The sequence below is a fragment of the Clupea harengus genome, chromosome 4 (genome assembly GCF_900700415.2).
Source record: "Clupea harengus chromosome 4, Ch_v2.0.2, whole genome shotgun sequence".
NCBI lineage: Eukaryota > Metazoa > Chordata > Actinopteri > Clupeiformes > Clupeidae > Clupea > Clupea harengus.
This window is the reverse complement of record NC_045155.1, coordinates 3,397,579-3,404,244: the sequence shown is the minus strand read 5'-3', so window position 1 is coordinate 3,404,244 and position 6,666 is coordinate 3,397,579. Positions and strand designations below refer to the sequence as shown.

Here is a 6,666-nt window from a genome sequence, read left to right as displayed (position 1 = left end):
TGATTACAGCCTTGAGTCTTCTCGGGTGCGATGCATCAAGCTTTGCACACCTGGATTTGGGGATTTTCTGCCATTTTAATCAGCAGATCCTCTCAAGCTCTGTCAGGTTGGATGGAGACCATTGGTGGACAGGCATCTTCAGGTCTCTCCAGAGATGTTCAAGTTGGTTCAAGTCAGGGCTCTTCAAGGGCAGAGTTGTCCCTAAGCCAATCCTGCATTGTCTTGGCTATGTGCTTAGGATCACTGTCCCGTTGGAAGGTGAACTTTAGGCCCAGTCTGAGGTCCTGACTGAGAGTTTTAGTTTTCATTCTGTACTTGGCTCTGTTCAGCTTTCCCTCAACCCTGACCGATTGCCCGCGGTCCCTGACGCTGAAAAACACCCCCACAGCATGATATTACCACCACCAAGCTTCCCCTTTGGGATGATATTAGGCAAGTGATGAGGGGTGTCTGGTTTCCTCCAGACATGACGCTTAGAATTGAGGCCAAACAGTTCGATTTTGGTTTCATCAGACCAGAGAATCTTGATAGTTTTTTTATGCTTTTTTGCTAACCCCAAGCAGGCTTCCCTGTGTCTTTCGCTGAGGAGAGGTTTTACATTTACATTTACATTTACATTTAGTCATTTAGCAGACGCTTTTGTCCAAAGCGACGTACAAGGGAGAGAATATTCAAGCTACGAGCAATAGAACCTGGTGTAACAATAAATAAATACTACTTTACATTAGAAATATAACAAAATGAAATAAAAAAAAAGAAAGAGTGCAGAAGTGTAACTGCTGTAATTGCAAGTTACGCACTAGTCGAAGTGCCAGTTAGGACGGGAAGTGCTCTCTGAAGAGTTGGGTCTTCAAAAGCTTCTTAAAGGTAGAGAGGGACGCCCCTGCTCTGGTAGTGCTGGGCAGCTCATTCCACCAACGTGGAACTACAAATGAGAATAGTCTGGACTGCCGTGCTTGCACAGACGGCAGTGCCAAACGACGCTCACTAGAAGAGCGCAGCATCCTGGGTGTAACATTTGCCCTTACAAGAGCATTTAGGTAGGTGGGAGCAGAACCATCAAGCACTCTGTAGGCAAGCATAAGTGACTTGAACTTAATGCGAGCAGCTACAGGCAGCCAGTGGAGGTCAATGAGTAGAGGGGTGACGTGTGCCCTCTTCGGTTGGTTGAACACCAGACGCGCCGCCGCGTTCTGGATCATTTGTAGTGGTTTCACCACGCAAGCCGGCAGGCCCGTTAGGAGGGCGTTGCAGTAATCAAGGCGTGAATTCACCAAGGTTTGCACCAGCAGCTGGGTGGCATACTGGGTTAGGTACGGCCTGATTTTGCGGATGTTGAATAGCGCAAAGCGGCAGGACCTAGAGACAGAGGCAATGTGGTCCGTGAAAGTCAGTTGGTCATCAATAATGACCCCGAGGTTTCTTGCTGTTTTGGATGGAACAAGAGACAAGGAGTCAATATTGATGCTGATGTTGTGGTGGATGGCCTGTTTGGCTGGAAAGACCATCAGTTCCGTTTTGGCCAGGTTCAGCTGAAGGTGGTGGTTTTTCATCCATGTGGATATATCAGCAAGACAGTCCGAGATCCGCGCCGAGACAGTGGTGTCCTCAGGAGGGAAAGACAGAAACAGTTGAGTATCATCGGCATAGCAATGATAGGAAAAACCATGCGAGCGGATGATAGGGCCCAGCGAAGTGGTGTAAATGGCAAAGAGAAGTGGTCCCATCACCGAGCCTTGGGGCACCCCTGTGGTAAGGTGGTGAGGTACAGACAGCTGACCTTGCCATGACACATTGAACGAGCGCCCAGTGAGGTACGATTCAAACCAGGAGTGCGCCTTGCCAGAAATGCCCATACTTGACAGTATGGACAGAAGGATGCGGTGGTTGACTGTATCAAACGCAGCTGATAAATCAAGCAGGACGAGAGCTGAGGATTGAGCTGCTGCTCTAGCTGTTTTCAAGGCCTCTGTCACAGACAACAGGGCTGTTTCGGTGGAGTGACCACTTTTGAATCCAGACTGGTTTGGATCGAGGAGATTATTCCTTGCTAGGAACTCTGTGACCTGTTTGGAAGCTGCCCTCTCAATGGTTTTTGATAGTAGCGTGAGAAGTGAGACCGGTCGATAGTTTCCCACCTGAGTGGGATCGAGAGACGGCTTCTTGAGCAGCGGTGTTACCCGAGCCACTTTAAATGAAGAGGGGAATGTTCCAGAATTAAATGAAGCATTAATCACCTGTGTTATTGCCGGTAAGACGGCAGGCGATATGGCTTGAAGGATATTGGATGGGATGGGATCCAGCGGGCATGTAGTTGGACGGCTACCTGTTAGGATTTTGGAGACCTCACTCTCGCTGAGAGGGGTGAAAGAAGGAAATGATGAGCCATTGACGGTTGCGCCCTTAGGGGGGGGAGACAGTTGGTCGAACTGTTTCCCGATGGCTGCCACTTTCTCTGTGAAAAAGGAAGCAAAGTTATCAGCAGTGAGGTTAGTAGCTGGGGGAGGAGGAGGAGGGTAGAGCAGAGTTTTGAAGGTGGAGAATAGTTTCCGAATAGTTTTCATCTGGCCAATCCACCATAAAGCCCAGACCGATGGAGTGTTGCAGGGATGGTTGTCCTTCTGGAAGTTTCTCCCATCTCCACACAGGATCTCTAGTCTGGAGCTCAGCCAGAGTGACCATCAGGTTCTTGGTCATATCTCTTACCAAAGCCCTTCTCCCCACATTTGCTCAGTTTGGCCAGGTGGCCAGCTCTAGGAAGTGTTCCAAACTATTCTTCCAAGCTCCTTCCATTCAAGAATTATAGATGCCACTGTGCTCCTTCAATGCAGCAAATAGTTTTTCTAAATCCGTGCACAATCGGACACAATCCTGTCTCTGAGCTGTGCAGGCAGTTCCTTTGACATGATGGCTTAGTTTTTGCTGTGAGATGCATTGTCGGCTGTGGGACCTTATATAGACATGTGGGTTAGGAAGTACAGAACGTTGTGTTTACTCACATCAGCATGTGACAACTGGACAGCAGCCAACCAGCTTTCGGGATTCTGAATTTAAAACAATGGGAAACAGTCAGCCACAGGGACTATAGCCAGTGTCTCTGGGCTGCTTTTTATAGACAAGAAAAGGACTGCACAATTGCTGATGCCTCTGTGACCAAGAAGTAGCTTTGGTAAAGCAACGGCATCAAGGTGTTTGCTGTGATGCAAGCACTCAGCCTCAAAGAGTGGTGGGACCTACAAAAGAAGAGTGAATTATTTCTGCCCTCCCTAAACAGCTGGATAGATTGATTTTTTTCTTCAGTGCAGCTGAACTGTTATCTGTCCTCCCAGTTTGGTCTTAGATCATACTAATGCAAAAATAATAACCTCGAGTTAGATTAAGTGGCATACTCCTGAAATACTAGTTGCACAATGATAGGTGCTACTCAGAAGGCCTTGTGCAAAAGCACTGTCTTAATGGTGTTCCTTTCAGTGTGTACTGAGATAACAGTCCAGTGAGCAAATCAGTTATGCATGACAGGAGAATGGTAAGGCTCATTTCCCAGATATTTGGCGATGCTGTGGTTTTACTTTTTCTTCGAAAAGACAATATCAGAGGTGAGTTTGCTAACATATGTACCAATAACAAATGTTGTTAAAACTGTTATCAGCTCAAATATGTTGAAAAAATAGGGAACTACAAAAAAATTGTATTACCTCAACAGACACAGCTTAGACCAAATCACTTTTTGAAGCCTTGAAAAATCAGCCCGCCAAGTACATATACATATACAAATTCCCTAGACTGCCTGCATATGGTCAGATTAAAGCATGTCACAAGACTAAAGTTGTGCTTTCTTTTCCTCTAATGACCTCAACTCAGTGCACTTTCCCAGGCACGAGTCAAGGCACTTAAAACTTAAAATCTACAAATTCATCTACTTTTATCTCAGAAAATAAAAGTAATGTGAATGAATTTGCCAATCTATCTGCTTCACTTTCAACCACTCCTCTCAATAGAGAACGTCTACCTTATATCTTAATTAATGGTGCATTGTGCAAGATTTAGTGGCATCTAGCGGCAAGATTGAACAACCGACTGAACAGCCCTCTCCAATATTCTAGATAGCCTACGGTGGCCATCCGTTGCCATAAAAACACTAAAACACCATTCTGGGCTACTGTACAAACATGGCGGTACAACACGGCAGAGCCTGCAGAAGAGGACCCGCTCTCTATATAGATATGAAGTGCGCATTAAGCCAACACAATTTCTAATTACAGGTAATACAGTAAAGAAAACACTTATGATACCATATGCCATTTCTGCGGCGATCCGACAGATGGCACCTTTAGAGCATGTCATTTTCGATGGAATGTGAGGTTCTGTTAAATCAAGCTTCCTAGGGATCAGGGTCACCATGGTTGGATGAACTTCATTCCTAGACATGGAGCGAAATATTTTCCTGGTCCGTTTTTTTTTTTTAAAACTTGGTGAAATTCCATGAACTCTAACCAAGAAAACCTTATTTGACCATCTACACTACATCACAGGTTAACTAAACCCCCACCAGTCCAACTATAAAACTGGAGCATTAAAAAAAAAAAAAAAAAAACCTGTACCATCGTAGTGGTAGAAATAGAATACAGCATTTCCCCTTTTCCAAATCAAATTTCTTTATTCAAGGAAATATAAACAAAAACTTTGCTGAGCTGGCGGAAGTCCAGAATGTCCAAGAGAAGCTTTCACAGGTCAGCACATCACAAATAGAAGAGCCAGGAGATCCAACAAGGGTGCCCGCATCCTTCTGAGGAATGTAGGAGTCCTTCAAAAGGCCTCAGCTTGGGTTTCTGGAGAAGGCGAGGGGTCGGTGGGAAGGTCTAGGAGGAGCAGTTCCAGCTGCAGCAGAAGGGAAGCAGTTTACTTGGACCTCTGCCTCATCTTTCTCCTTTTGCGCTTCAGCCTAAGGACAGAAACAATCATTAGTTTCACAAGCATTAAGTAGGCCTAATCACATTTGCAAAATACTACTTAAGCTAAACACAGGAATTGATTTCTAAACATGCAGATGTAATACAAAAAGGACTCACCTACGCATGCGCTTCTTCCTCCACTGGGGGGACAAAGATAGAACAGTAAGGTTACAAGTTCTCTATGGTTTGAGATTAACTACCTACAACACTTTTCTAGGTCTACTAAAAGCGCACATATGCGAAAACCAACAATGTACACAGGGTTTACGCAACACTTATGTTCTCATGTTATTCATGGATACCATGTGACGTCACAGTGCTTTAGCGCCGCCATGTTTGTGTCCAACATGATCACAGCCCCACCTTGAGTTTAGCTGTGTCAATCACTACAGCACTTTAGTCAACGCGAGTCGTTTTTAAATGTTATATATAAATTTGACTTGACAACCCACAACTACCAGAGAAAACGGAGGAAGATACAGAAAGTTCAACATGCCCGGGATATGTTGTGCTGTCGGCTGTAACAGACGCCAAAGAAATCCCAATCTACAATTTTTTTCTATCCCAAAGGATTTAGATCGGTGGAATAAATGGTTGGCTTCAATTATAAATAAAGTATAGAGTTGACCATTTTAAAGGATATGTAACAGCAGAAGGCTTAAAAAGAGCCTACATAATAGATAAGATTATTGAATTTGGAAAGGAAATCCATCCTCATGCGACTCATTTATCGTAGTGGACATGTATAATAGAATGCTGCAGAAACAATCATTACATGTGGCTTGAATAGCTCATGCCATCACAAATGCAATTGGTCAAATCAACTTTAGTTAACAAAAATGTGGTGCTGTGCTTTCATAAGAAATCAGGATGTCACTAGTGACAAGGAGCACGAGTATTAATAATGCCTAACAAGGGGAATGGCATTCTTTACGTCTGATCAAAATGGAAATTCTAACCAGACCAAAAACGATTAATGTGGCTGAGCATTTAGAACTCGCTTCTATAAAGTCCATCAGGAAGTGTCATCTGCTTTTAAGTTGTGAGGAGGGATGAAGAGGCCCATTCACGGTGGAGAGCAGAAGGAATTATCTACCAAAGAACTTCATTCCCGACACAGCACTTGATAGCTGGAGGGAGAGGGTCTTTGGTCCGAATCGAGCACAAATATCGCGGGAGGCTTTTTGGAAGGGACGTCTTTTGATATCCATGAATAAGGCTAGCATGCTAGTTGACTGGACAGTCATGTTCGCTTGCTTGTTAGCTACTCCAACGCTACCTGGACGATAAGGACAAAACCACAAATATTGTGCACTAAGACCTTACAATACCACTCGTCACTTTGCACCCACTTGCATTTATAAGGTTCTTTTTTTAAATGAAGCCTTCATGAACAGAAGACTAGCCAGTCGGGCTAACTACGGGTTCATAAAATGCACAGAATTCTTTAAGTGAATAGATTATCTTACCTTCGCTCTCATGTTTGGGAGGAGTGTCTGTTGAACAAATAAATAGAGTTAACAAACGTGTCGGATGGCTTTTGATAATACAGGATACAACTGGATTCTTATGAAAACCTCCAAGCGATTTCTATGGAGGCCCTTTACTCACCTCAAAAAGATGGGACTGACTCCAAGAGAACGCTATCACGTGAATGAACGGTATTTATATGCTGTATGTCGTCATAAACAAGCGCGCCACGAGATTCACCGCG

At 44.4% G+C, this 6,666-nt stretch overlaps 1 long non-coding RNA gene across 1 annotated transcript; it reads right to left on the bottom strand.

Moving 5' to 3' along the window:
- Positions 1-4,637: 4,637 nt before the first annotated feature.
- Positions 4,638-6,666, bottom strand: LOC105912732. The gene is made up of 4 exons (XR_004163533.2): positions 6,564-6,666; positions 6,422-6,448; positions 5,070-5,092; positions 4,638-4,942 (listed from the first exon to the last, which is right to left on the bottom strand). It is a non-coding gene; the product is annotated as an uncharacterized LOC105912732 (long non-coding RNA).